Source organism: Danio rerio, chromosome 18 (genome assembly GCF_049306965.1).
Source record: "Danio rerio strain Tuebingen ecotype United States chromosome 18, GRCz12tu, whole genome shotgun sequence".
In the NCBI taxonomy this organism is placed as follows: Eukaryota; Metazoa; Chordata; class Actinopteri; order Cypriniformes; family Danionidae; genus Danio; species Danio rerio.
In genome coordinates this window covers 25,899,172-25,910,495 of record NC_133193.1, presented here as the reverse complement: position 1 = coordinate 25,910,495, position 11,324 = coordinate 25,899,172, and the positions used below count along the sequence as shown (strand labels likewise).

The window sequence follows — 11,324 nt, the reverse complement described above, 5'->3', positions numbered from 1 at the left end:
GCCACAAGATATTATATTGACTCAACCCGCCTCCAAGATTAATGTCTTGTTTCAAATTTCTACTGTTAAAGCTGAAATGAACTCAGCATCAAATATCAAAAAAAAATTGCAGGATTTCATGACTTTTAGATCAATAAAGGATAGATCAAGTATCAAGTGAAATTAAACTTATTTAAGCTACATTTATAAACAAGTAACACCTGCAGAAGCAGATTCACAGAAACGTCATTGAGATACACATGACTGAACTGAATAAAAAGGGCCTTTTGTTGACCGCACTGGATACTTGAGAAAAAAAGATACAACATTGACCAAACAGTGAGCAGTACAATAGATGATCTATTTACGTTAAGCCTTGAACAAAGATTTGCTGTAACTGATGCAACTTGTCTTAATCCCATGCTTGAATATACAAGCTGATAGAAGATAAAAGTGAAAGATCATACTAAATCTCCATTGAACCAAAAAGAAATGTCATCCACACTCTGATTATCTTCTAATGAAAAGTTACATATGTTTTCTTGAAGTGAGAGGTAAGTAAATATTGCTGTTGCATAGAGGCTTATGTTGTGTTAACATATAGGTTACAGTCTTTCATTTTAGACTTCTCTTTTTTGTATCAGTAAAGCATTTCAAAAGGTAACAGCTGGCTGTGTGACGGCCTCATGTTAAATAATTCAGACTTCTTATAAATATTGTACATTCACACTTGGATAAAATCTCACCCGAGATATCTCTTTGGGTTCAGGGCATTGAGAGTTCAGGCGGCTCCGCCGGTCCAATAATACACTTTATAGGACTACTGAGACACAGCAAGTATACATAATCTGTCAGGTAGGTTTTAATCTTATTTATTCTTATTTTTTTGCAGCATTTATGAAAATGTCAGCATGTATTTTTAAAGTTATAAGTAAAGTGTATTAGAATTATTGATGTGGATGTTTTTATTTGCTTTTGAGCAGTTAGAGAACTGCACCCTTTTTGTAAAACTGATGTAAAAAGCAAAGGTGGATGTTTTTATTTGCTTTTGAGCAGTTAGAGAACTGCACCCTTTTTGTAAAACTGATGTAACAAGCAAAGCAAAATTGTCATTTAAACAATCATTGTTAAAATTTCTGTTGTCGACTTGGATTTCAGGTAACTTTTTTTCTTCGACTGACAGTTCAAAGTTTAAAATACATTTAAAACATACAATAACAGTGAAATTTTGTCTTTAAGTGTTAAAGATGGAGCTGAACATTCTAGAAATAAACAGTATTATTTACAGATAGACTTTTGTGTACATTTAGAATAAAATATAAAACAACAAAAATTAAATATACATGTTTAAACTGTGTGAAATTTGGTAAAGGACACACTTTGTTTACTTTTTCTGAAACTGATTAATTAAATTTGCTAATGTTAATTTTAACATTCTCTTCCAGTATGAATAAATCTGAATAAGGGTTGATTATCTATTCATGTGTTAAAATATATGGATTTATGATAGGATTGAATGTATGCTGAAAACAACCCTATTGTCCTTCATTTTTGGATTGTTTTTCAAATAACCAAGTGCTATTTAAACATACAGTATATAAGTTGTTGATTCCTAGAGAGTACTAAGACAATTTCCATAAAAATAAAAGGAAATTACTCCAGTTGTACACAAATACATGGTTTTATTTAGTTTTAATGCTGTGACAAATCAGTAAACTCCACTAAACTTGTTTTCCAGCATTCAAAACTTTTTAGTGACACTGACACAATCGACACAAACTAGACACCAACATTTCAGTTGTGCATTTCAACCTGAACCAAAAAGCAACACCTCAAAATAAACTTAGAGCATTTATACTAAATAATTGAACATTCCCGGTATGTTGATATTATTTTTTTTCACTGTCAGACTCCAGATGGCATTACGTTTGGTTCACATTACAGTTTATTCTCTCCATCAACCAGCCAACTATTTGGAAGAGTTGTCAAATAGTTGTCAAAATAGGAGACTGAAAAAAAGTTTACATTATAAAACCTGTCAAAAAAGCCTGGCTATGCGAGGCTACAACTTTCAGAACTTTGAAAAGAGCTCATGATCAAACAGAGGAAGAAACATTTCAATGATATGCTGTCCATAATCTAGAAACACTCCAGAGAAGAAAAAGGAACGATAGCACGATTGAAAGGCACAATGGTGATCCTTACTCTTCTCCACCAAAAGCATCTTTGACAAAAATCTCAGTGTTCATTTGGGTAAATCTGCAATGTAAAAATAATGTACTGTTTTAAGTCTACCAGGAACATTGTAATGACGAAGAAACAACTGACCTCTGAATAAGATGGAGGAGGCTGGACGTGGAAATGACGAATGCAGCTGAATCCTGGACCATCCAACAACCAGTCTGGATGTGACTGACAGGTTAAAGTTCTTTGCTCCTCATATCGTTCCCCTGACATTACCTCTGCATAGCTGGGAGGGGCTTTATAATGAAATGATAATTAGACAAAGTTCATACAGCACATACATTTACCTTAATGACCAATTTATGTCCATCTATTTACAGTGTACCTTCAGCGACATCTGGTAGAGTAAATGTGGGGTATAGCAAACCCATAGTAGAACGACTGCTCATTTCAAACCTGTTGCCAAGAATATTGGTACAAATCACCACTGGAAGCTGCACCTCCAGATTTTTGGCACCTGGTATCTCAACAATAACCTGAAGCAGAGAAACAAAAGAAACATGCAACCACTCAAACAAGGGTGTTTATTAAGTGTGCGTTAACAAGAAGAGGTTGAACGTAATGATTTTATTTTGATAGTTGTCATTTAAAGTAGTAAATCAACATTTTGAGTGGCACAGTGGGTAGCACTGCCACCTCAAAGCAAGAAGGTCGCTGGTTCAAGCCCCAGCTACGTCAGTTGGCATCTGTGTGGAGTTTGGATGTTCTCCTTATGTTCAAGTGGCCAAGCTAAATTGGGTAAGCTAATTGTCCATAGTGTGTGTGTGTGTGTGTGTGTGAATAAGAGTATATGGGTGTTCCCCAGGGATGTCCATCCCCTGCGTAAAGCATATGCTGGTTAAGTTGGCCCCAGATTGATATATAATACTTCGGTACTAAGCCAAAAAGAAAATGAATTAATTAATGAAATTGTTCGTAATGTATGCGTGTAAGTCCTGGTCCTCCAGGTTAGGGGTTGAGCATTGGGCTAACAACCTACCTTGTAAAAATGAGATGTTACGGAACACCAACATTGTGTGGCTAAATATCAACTTTGATATAATCGGCCCTGGGAGTAAGGAAGTAAGATCAAAATTTTACTACTGTATAACCAGGGCTAGATTTATTCATAGACATTCTACACCAGGGATGAGCAAACTTGATCCTCGAGGGCCGGTGTCCCTGCAGAGTTTTGTTCCAACACTAGTCAAACACACCTGAACATGCTAATCAATGTCTTTAAGATCACAAGAAATCTATAAGCAGGTGTGTTTGATTAGGGTTGGAGCTAAAAAGTGCAGGACACCGGCCCTCCAGGACCGAGTTTGCCCACCCCTGTTCTACACTGTCAAAAACTTAATGACAAAAAGACAACAAATCTTTTTTAATTGATTTAAAGTATTTTAATAAGTCAATAAGGTTCCAACTAAATGTATTAAGTTATAAATAGTTAAACTTTTTTAGTTAGTTTGGTTGATGTAAGTTGAGATGACAAGAAAAGTTCATTTGATTCAACTAAAAAATTAGGTGAGCAAGAATTTGCCTATGTTTGCACGATCAGGGCTGGACCCAGTTAAAATCAATTTTGCACTGTAATGCTAAAATGTAAGACAATTATTATACTAATAGGAACAAACATGCAAATTTACTCTATTTACTCACCCTTAAGTAGTTATACTGCAAATCTTTATGAGTTTCTTTCTCCTGCTGAACACAAAATAAGATGATTTGAAGAATGCTGAAAACCTGTGACTTCTAAAGTTGGAAAAACAAATATTACGGAAGTGACAGGTTTTTGGCTTTCTTTCAAATTTTGATTCTTGCTTTATATGCCTTGACTCACATGTTTTCATGTTGATGAAATTTCATACATCCATTCAATTTCCTTTGGCTTAGTCCCTTACTTATCAGGGGTCAGCACAGTGAAATGAATCGCCGGTGAAATATTAATCAGTGTTAAAATTTGTGGTCTTTACGAATATGCTAAACCAACAACAGAATGGCTGACTAGGTGCTTTAACAGCTAATTCTGTGAACTGCAGTGCATATATATATATTATTTTTTTTTGCAGGTGAGGCACAACCACAACATTCATTTAAATGGTATAAAGTAAACTAACTTTTTTTATGTATTTAAAAATTATTGGAAGCATTTGCTATACAAATTATATATAAAACATTGATTGAATTGTTTTTAAGTGAAAATGTTATATTTAGTTCCTCTAAAATGGATTACTCACTGAAAGGAAGTATTCCACCCTCAGGATGTCTGAATTCAGTATGGAAGGAGAAACTGGAGGAACCTTCAGTGCGTTTCCATTCCATCTACTGGAAAAGTCTGATGCCACTACATTTCCTCAAGCACTGGAAACCACCTGCTTGGTGATTTTTGTTTTGCCATTGGCCATGTAGGTCTGTTTCTGGTATAACACTGCTTTTGGCAAAACCAGGCGAGAGGAGCGGTTCTCAATCAGAGCATCTATTGGGATTGATTCTCCTTGAGAAAAAGTGAAGAGAGCTTGAGAAGATGAAAAGCAACATGTTTAAAATATCAAATGTTTAAAAAATCAGAAGGAAATACTTTCTGAACATTCATATGTATCTTGAAACAAACTCTTAGGAATCTGGGATGGTATTTACAAAACATCTTAAGGCTAAGAGTCGGTCCTTACTTGCCAATTGTGGACAAAAAATCCTGAAAATAAGCAGTGTGCCAGGGCTAACTTTTGTTCTTGTAAATGTTTTAACAAATTCAGACATACTACTCGGCTCACCTACTGTTTTTCACATACTATATAGTAAGGAAGTGTGCGATTTTAGATGCACTATTAGCTAAAATGTTTACTGCTATTTAGTAACTCTGAAAGGTAAGATAACATGTTTTGTGAATTTGGAACCAGAAGTTTGGCAGTGATGGTGATCTGACTAGATTTACAATATACATTACTGTTTCAAAGTTTGAGGTCAGTAGGATTTTTGGAAAAATGTTGTATTAAAAATACAGAAAGTATTTGTAAAGTACAAAAGAATAACTTATTATTATATTATTTTAAATAGTATTTTTGTGGAAACCTTCATACATCTTTTTTTATAAAAGGGTTAAAAATCTTACAACCTTTCAACAGACCATTTTGATTCACCTAGTTACAAATAAAAAATAACCTAGTTTATAATATACTGATTTTCTCTTACCATTGCAATAACCCTGTCGGTCTATGTTGACAGTCAGTGAGATGGGACCTGAAGCAAAGATCCAACGCCCGATCATCTTCTTACAGGTTTGTGATACAGGAGACTGTAACAAAAATTCTGAATCAGAAGACAAGATGAAATTCTGACCATTTAAATTCTACATTCTTATTATAAATAAACTCAAGATTCTTATTATAAATAAAATCAAGATGAATTACTGTATATTATTGCAGAGGTTTTTAAGAATGTTCCATACCTATGATATTATTATCATTATATTAGTTTTCCCTTGCCTCAAAGGGGTTCAAAATAATTGTACAAACACAAATTTAGAGATCATGAATGTTCTAAGTATTTATACTATAATATAAAAAATAAGTAATTAAATTTTTTCCACTTGACTGAGACTGAGCAAAGTGTCATATGTGAGTCGACCTCACTTATACTGTATCGACCATTTTGAGAGATGTAAACAAATACAATGGCCCCAACGAATTTTCTGTTTTACATTTTTTATTTTTATAGCTTCCGAGAATCCAAAAAGAGCCACATATTAATAAATAATGTTATGGCAGCTGTTTTAACATTAAGTTTTGATTGAATTGCCTCTTGTTACAGTAATGAAATAGTTTCATATCAAGCAGGAAATGTTCATGGGCCAATGACATGACCACATTAAAATAGTCTATATATAGAATTAATGCATAGTATGAATGAAATAAAAAAAAAATGTACTACAAACGCAATGTTAAAATTGTCATGTAGCATTCACAACGCCTCTTCTGTGGTATCTCAGAATAGTTAATTGCATAGTTAATTGGAATTGTAAAAATGAGTGAGTAAGTATACTTTAGAATCACCCCAGAAGCAGTAGATCTTTTCAACAGTATCTGGATGCAGCGATGCAATGTCAGACACAATGCACTCAAATGGAGCCAGTGATGTCACTGTGACGGGTAGGGTTAGGGGTGTGGTTAGGTGAGCCCATTATAAAAGCATTGGATGCAGCCCAGATTGCACTGCACCAAGTCTGCAGCCAGACCCCTCTCGATCTTTTGGGTATTTTTCTGCTTACTGTTTCATGAATACTCGAAATTCAGACATCAATTATGTTTGAAATAATAATGTAGGATAGAGTAGAAATTGCATTTGGTTTGAAACTTTGTGACTTTTAAAAAGCAATGTGTAATTTAGACATACTGTTTCTGCCATAATGTCATATGACTTATGCCATGAGTGGTGTTTCTGCACTGCCATTTACAAACCATTCCTGTAGCCTCATATGAAAGGGAAGCGTCCATCAAATGCACATTTCAGCAGCACAGAGATAGTACTTTTGTCTACTGTTTAATAAATACAGTGGATTTGGACTACACTTCTGAATATCTTGAATTGGGTGGGCATTTTTGATATACTTACTATTAATGTTGGCAAATTGACATCAATGTGATTAATGATGCAAAGATCTCTGCAAACACACTGATTCTCATTGAAAGGCCTTTTTAAAACTGCCTGCACCATGTAGTGAACACGACCATGTTTTCCAGAAAATGAGGAAACCAAGGGGCTTGGAGACAAGAAAAAGATTGAGGTAAAGTTAGTTTTATATTCACACATTCAGACTTTCTCCTTAATATTATAACTTCACAAAAATACTATTTGCAAATTCTAAGGAGTAAAACCATATTAGCAGCCAATGACTATCAAAGTACAACATTGTCTACAGTCAATTAAATAAAGCTAATGTTGTTTTCAAGTCATCATAGCTTACACGTGGTTTTAGACCGAATATTCAAAGTACCACGGTAAACAATATAGGGAGCATGTCCCAAGTTGTTAGTGAACAAATGTGGGAATATAAAACCAACTTTACCTCAATAGAAAAAAGGTCATTGGTGTTCATATGAGAAATAAGAGGATACATTCTTTACACATATAGATTTCAAAATAATATTTAAACTTTGTGTTAGGACTAAACGCAACAAAGAAAAAAATATATAATAATAATAATGTTTCAGTACATCTTTAACACCAGGCAAATAAGAGCATCCACTTATTGACTGTGGGAGACCCAGCATAATGGAGTTATGCTGGCCCCTGTCCCATTCTCACAATCGTGCCCTACTTACCTCTGAGGTAGCTGTAGCACAAAGGGGATTACATGTGTGCCACTATCAAGGATGAAGTCCTGGATACCTAATCAGACATTAATGAATTAAACGGTACCACATTCATAGGTTTGAAGCCAATTGAACATGTCACACTTTCACCATCACAAATATACATGCAAAGTGCAAAAAAAAAAAAAAAATGTTATGCACTGCAGAAGGCCTACCTGTAGCTCCTACAAGTGTCTTGGATAAGGAAAGGTATTTTCTCTCTTCTGAACAGCGGGACTGCCTATGCATCCAGCTCACCTGAGCATATCCTTTCAGCAGAACTTTTATAGTTTTGACTGTGGTTTCTCTTGAAAGTTTGAGAGAAATATGTCCAGACACTACTTCACCAGAGCTGTAACCACCTCTCTGCTCATTGTCAAGGACCAAATCCAGTGTTTTTTCTTCAGTAGGTGTCATGTTGGTTTCTGTTGAAGCAATAATGTGTATATCATTATCTATTAGATTTTCACAATGCTAATACACGCTCGCGCGCGCACAGGGGCATTTGTTTGCCTGGTGAGGACACTGCATACGTGAAAACAGTTCCCTTGCTGTTTGTAAAAGTTTGATATAATACAAATGTTTTCTAATTGATATCTTTATTAAGGTAAACATAAATAATACAAACACACATGAATCAAATTTGGCGGACAAAAATAAATAAACAAAATAATTTGGTCTCACTAACTTTGCTGAAGAAGCCCAACCACGCCTCGCGCAACGCAGGCCACGCCCAGTGTTTTATTTGTACACGGCAATTGGCTAAATTACATGTTTTCAGTCCCTACTCCCGCCCATCTAAATCTTTCGGTGTGTCTGATTTTTAAATAAATAATTTAAATAAATGTACCCTCATTAAAAATTTGATTTAAATATAATATTTATATTTAAAAAAAATATTAAGATATATATACTGGATATTTAAACATGCCCACTTTTCAGGCAAATCCATATCAAATCAGATTAGACATGAGACCGCCTACACATTGTTTTAATTGGTCAGTTTTTGACTCCAGAGCCAATAAGCAATCATTATGAACCACTATGGATCGTTACGTTTAGATGTATGCAGAAGCTGTTGCGGTGAAATAGTTTCTCACTACTAGAATCTACCAAAATAAAGCTATCAAAAGAGTTAATGAGGTACGTTCGCTTTGTTCAGAGCACAGTATTATCATTATTAGTATTATTTACTGCATTGTTTCTATGTTTATGTAGGCTAATTGTACATGTCCACCACTTTCATCACAAACGTGGTGTGTGCTAACTTAACGTTAGTGTTTTTAGACAGTAACCTGATGCCACCACGTTTTTTAAATTTAGGATGATAGTACAACTCTGGTTTTCTCTATTTTCCATTAATATTTTGACTAAAATATAAAATTGTGTTTTAACTATTGTATTAACTTAAATGCAGATTGAAAATCGTGTCCTTGTTAAAAAGGTTTCATGTTTTCATATGTAACGAGTAGTATTCAAAACAAATGAACATTTCACTAAAGACGTGGTTCTAAAAGGCTTTTAGAGGATTAATAATATTTTTAAGTTCTTAATATATGTGTTTTTTGCTAGATATAGATCTAGATAAAAATAAAATACCTAATTTCTGAGGTTACCTTTGTTTTGTGTGGTCAATTCACGCTTTGTAAGGGACTAATAAACATCAATTCAGTTTAACACACACACATACATTACATACAGTCATGTTAAAGATTTAAATGTCACACAGGCCACTTTGTTGGGATTATATTGTTTACAAGTTTTTACAATTGAGATGCAGAAAGCAAATAACACTAATTTTTCTATTGCCAGGATAAGGTGTTTGTTTCGTTATCTGTTTAGATGACCTCACACTTATCTTGGGTCAGCCTCCATCCCACCTTGAGGGTGTTCAACTGAAGAGATTCTCCTGTCCCTGCTGAAGTGTCTTCTCTTTATCACCACCCAATGGTCAGTAAGCAATCCTACAAGATAAGTGTCCTCAGCATTATGTGCTCACTACAGTGTTAATGAAAGCAGCATTTACAGCAGAGCACCACTATTGTTTACAAGTGATAAGCACACACTACTTAAATATTTGTGTCTGGGTAATAACAGCAATCTGTTGCATTCAATCTCCAAAATCCAAATATTTATTTTCACATTCAAAAGATATTCTCCACCTATTGACTTTTGTGATCATAATTTAATTGACTAAAATAACAAATGCAATGAAAGGAGGATCGGCGAACTCATTCGCAGTGATGCCGAATGCGGTCGAAAGCAGTAACAGTTAGATGTACTGCATTGTTTGATAGGATTATTCAGCATGAGCGAAAAAGGGAGGTCAGAATCAGGTCATTGCATGCAATAATCTCAGTTACAGGCGCCATCAGTACAGAAAATGTGAGGGTTTGCAGCTTACCTAGAGTGTATGCGAGTTGTGCTGTGTGTGTATGTGTGTGTGTGGACTGCAATCTCCCCTGTGGGCTAATAGATTCGAGATGACATGTTCTCCGCTTCCATGCTGAATGTTCAGTGAACTTTCTGGCACAGAGGCTGCCTCTAAAGTGGGTTCAACCAGAGGTTAATATAAACAAACAGCAGAAAATGGAGAGCCAGGGATTATTAAATGTTAGGATGACTGACAAATCCCTCATTGCCATTAGCCCCTGGCCTTCACCTATGCCCCGCTTTCCAAAAAATACTGTACCGTGGCCCGACAATTTTCTTTCGTTCTTTCTTGTTTTTTTTTTTGAAAGTGCCATGTTTAGTGCCAGCCATTGGGGGCTGGGATTTGTAATGTGCGGTCAGGATGTGACTCACTTGGTCAGAGAAAGCTTTTGCCAAAAGATCCCATCATTACGGATGAAAGATGAGCTAATGAGTTTATGAATATGAAGTGTTGGGAGGTGTTTATGACTGCAGATGTGGCATCATCTAACACAGGGCTTTTCGGTCTTTTAAATGTCATGGACTCCCAAATACAATATGACTGAAACGTAAAAACAGTATTTAGTAAAATTATTATTATTTATTGGTGACATTTAATGTAGTTAGTTGCTATTAAGTAAAAAGAAAACTACACAAACTTAATCTAATTATGGATAATTTCAGTCTTATTATTTGTGCATTAGTTATTTTGTCTACACTTATATGTGTTTCATTTAATAGTTTTATTTATTATTATTATTATTATTTTATTTTTCATTATTGATTGTAGTAGTAGTATTATGTTTATCACTTGTTTTCACATGCATAACTTTTCTACCGACCCCTTTGAATTACTCTGAGCAAGCATATAATTCCTTAATATCACATTATGACTTGTATTGTAAATTAGTAGACATCACAGATTATTAGATTTTTTTGTTTTTAAGCATGCATTTGTTGTCTGGGTGTTAGGGTACAAACAATTACACGGGTATACTTTATGACTATTCAGAGCAATTAAAACAATTACATTTTCACTTAAAGGTGTTTTTACCACATGATCAACACTATTTGACCTAAACTTGACCTATTTTGTTATTTGATATATTTTATTATTGACAACTTTTTATATGTAATATTATTATAAAAAAAATACATGAGCAAATATGAATTAAGTGTAAAAATAAATACAATTAAATAGATGGAAAAAAAGAGCAATACTAGCAGGCTGAATTACATAATGTGCACTTATATGAACGTAAATATTTAAATATTACCTATAATTATGAAGTATTCTTATAAATTATATTTTGCATTTTAAGAAAAGTGTTTATTTTTCATAATTTGGAAAATCACACA

The 11,324-nt window shown here is 34.3% G+C and overlaps 2 long non-coding RNA genes and 1 pseudogene across 3 annotated transcripts in view; 2 read left to right on the top strand and 1 right to left on the bottom strand.

Annotated features, from left to right (window-relative positions):
- The first annotated feature begins 740 nt into the window (after positions 1 to 740).
- Positions 741 to 5,372, top strand: LOC141378833 (uncharacterized). The gene is made up of 5 exons (XR_012394320.1): positions 741 to 834; positions 2,270 to 2,398; positions 2,544 to 2,961; positions 4,275 to 4,305; positions 4,467 to 5,372. It is a non-coding gene; the product is annotated as an uncharacterized lncRNA (long non-coding RNA).
- On the bottom strand, positions 1,637 to 8,298 carry si:ch211-147m20.1p (si:ch211-147m20.1, pseudogene; annotated as a pseudogene). The gene is made up of 9 exons (NR_197951.1): positions 8,242 to 8,298; positions 7,730 to 7,978; positions 7,524 to 7,590; positions 6,814 to 6,961; positions 5,395 to 5,497; positions 4,443 to 4,699; positions 2,549 to 2,699; positions 2,308 to 2,459; positions 1,637 to 2,238 (listed from the first exon to the last, which is right to left on the bottom strand). The product of NR_197951.1 is annotated as a si:ch211-147m20.1, pseudogene (transcript).
- Positions 8,299 to 8,594: 296 nt separating this feature from the next.
- Positions 8,595 to 11,324, top strand: part of si:ch211-147m20.3 — an 88,893-nt gene continuing 86,163 nt past the window's right edge. The window contains exons 1-2 of the long non-coding RNA NR_120393.1: positions 8,595 to 8,696; positions 9,366 to 9,503. This is a non-coding gene — a long non-coding RNA (si:ch211-147m20.3). The remainder of the gene's footprint in view (positions 8,697 to 9,365; positions 9,504 to 11,324) is intronic.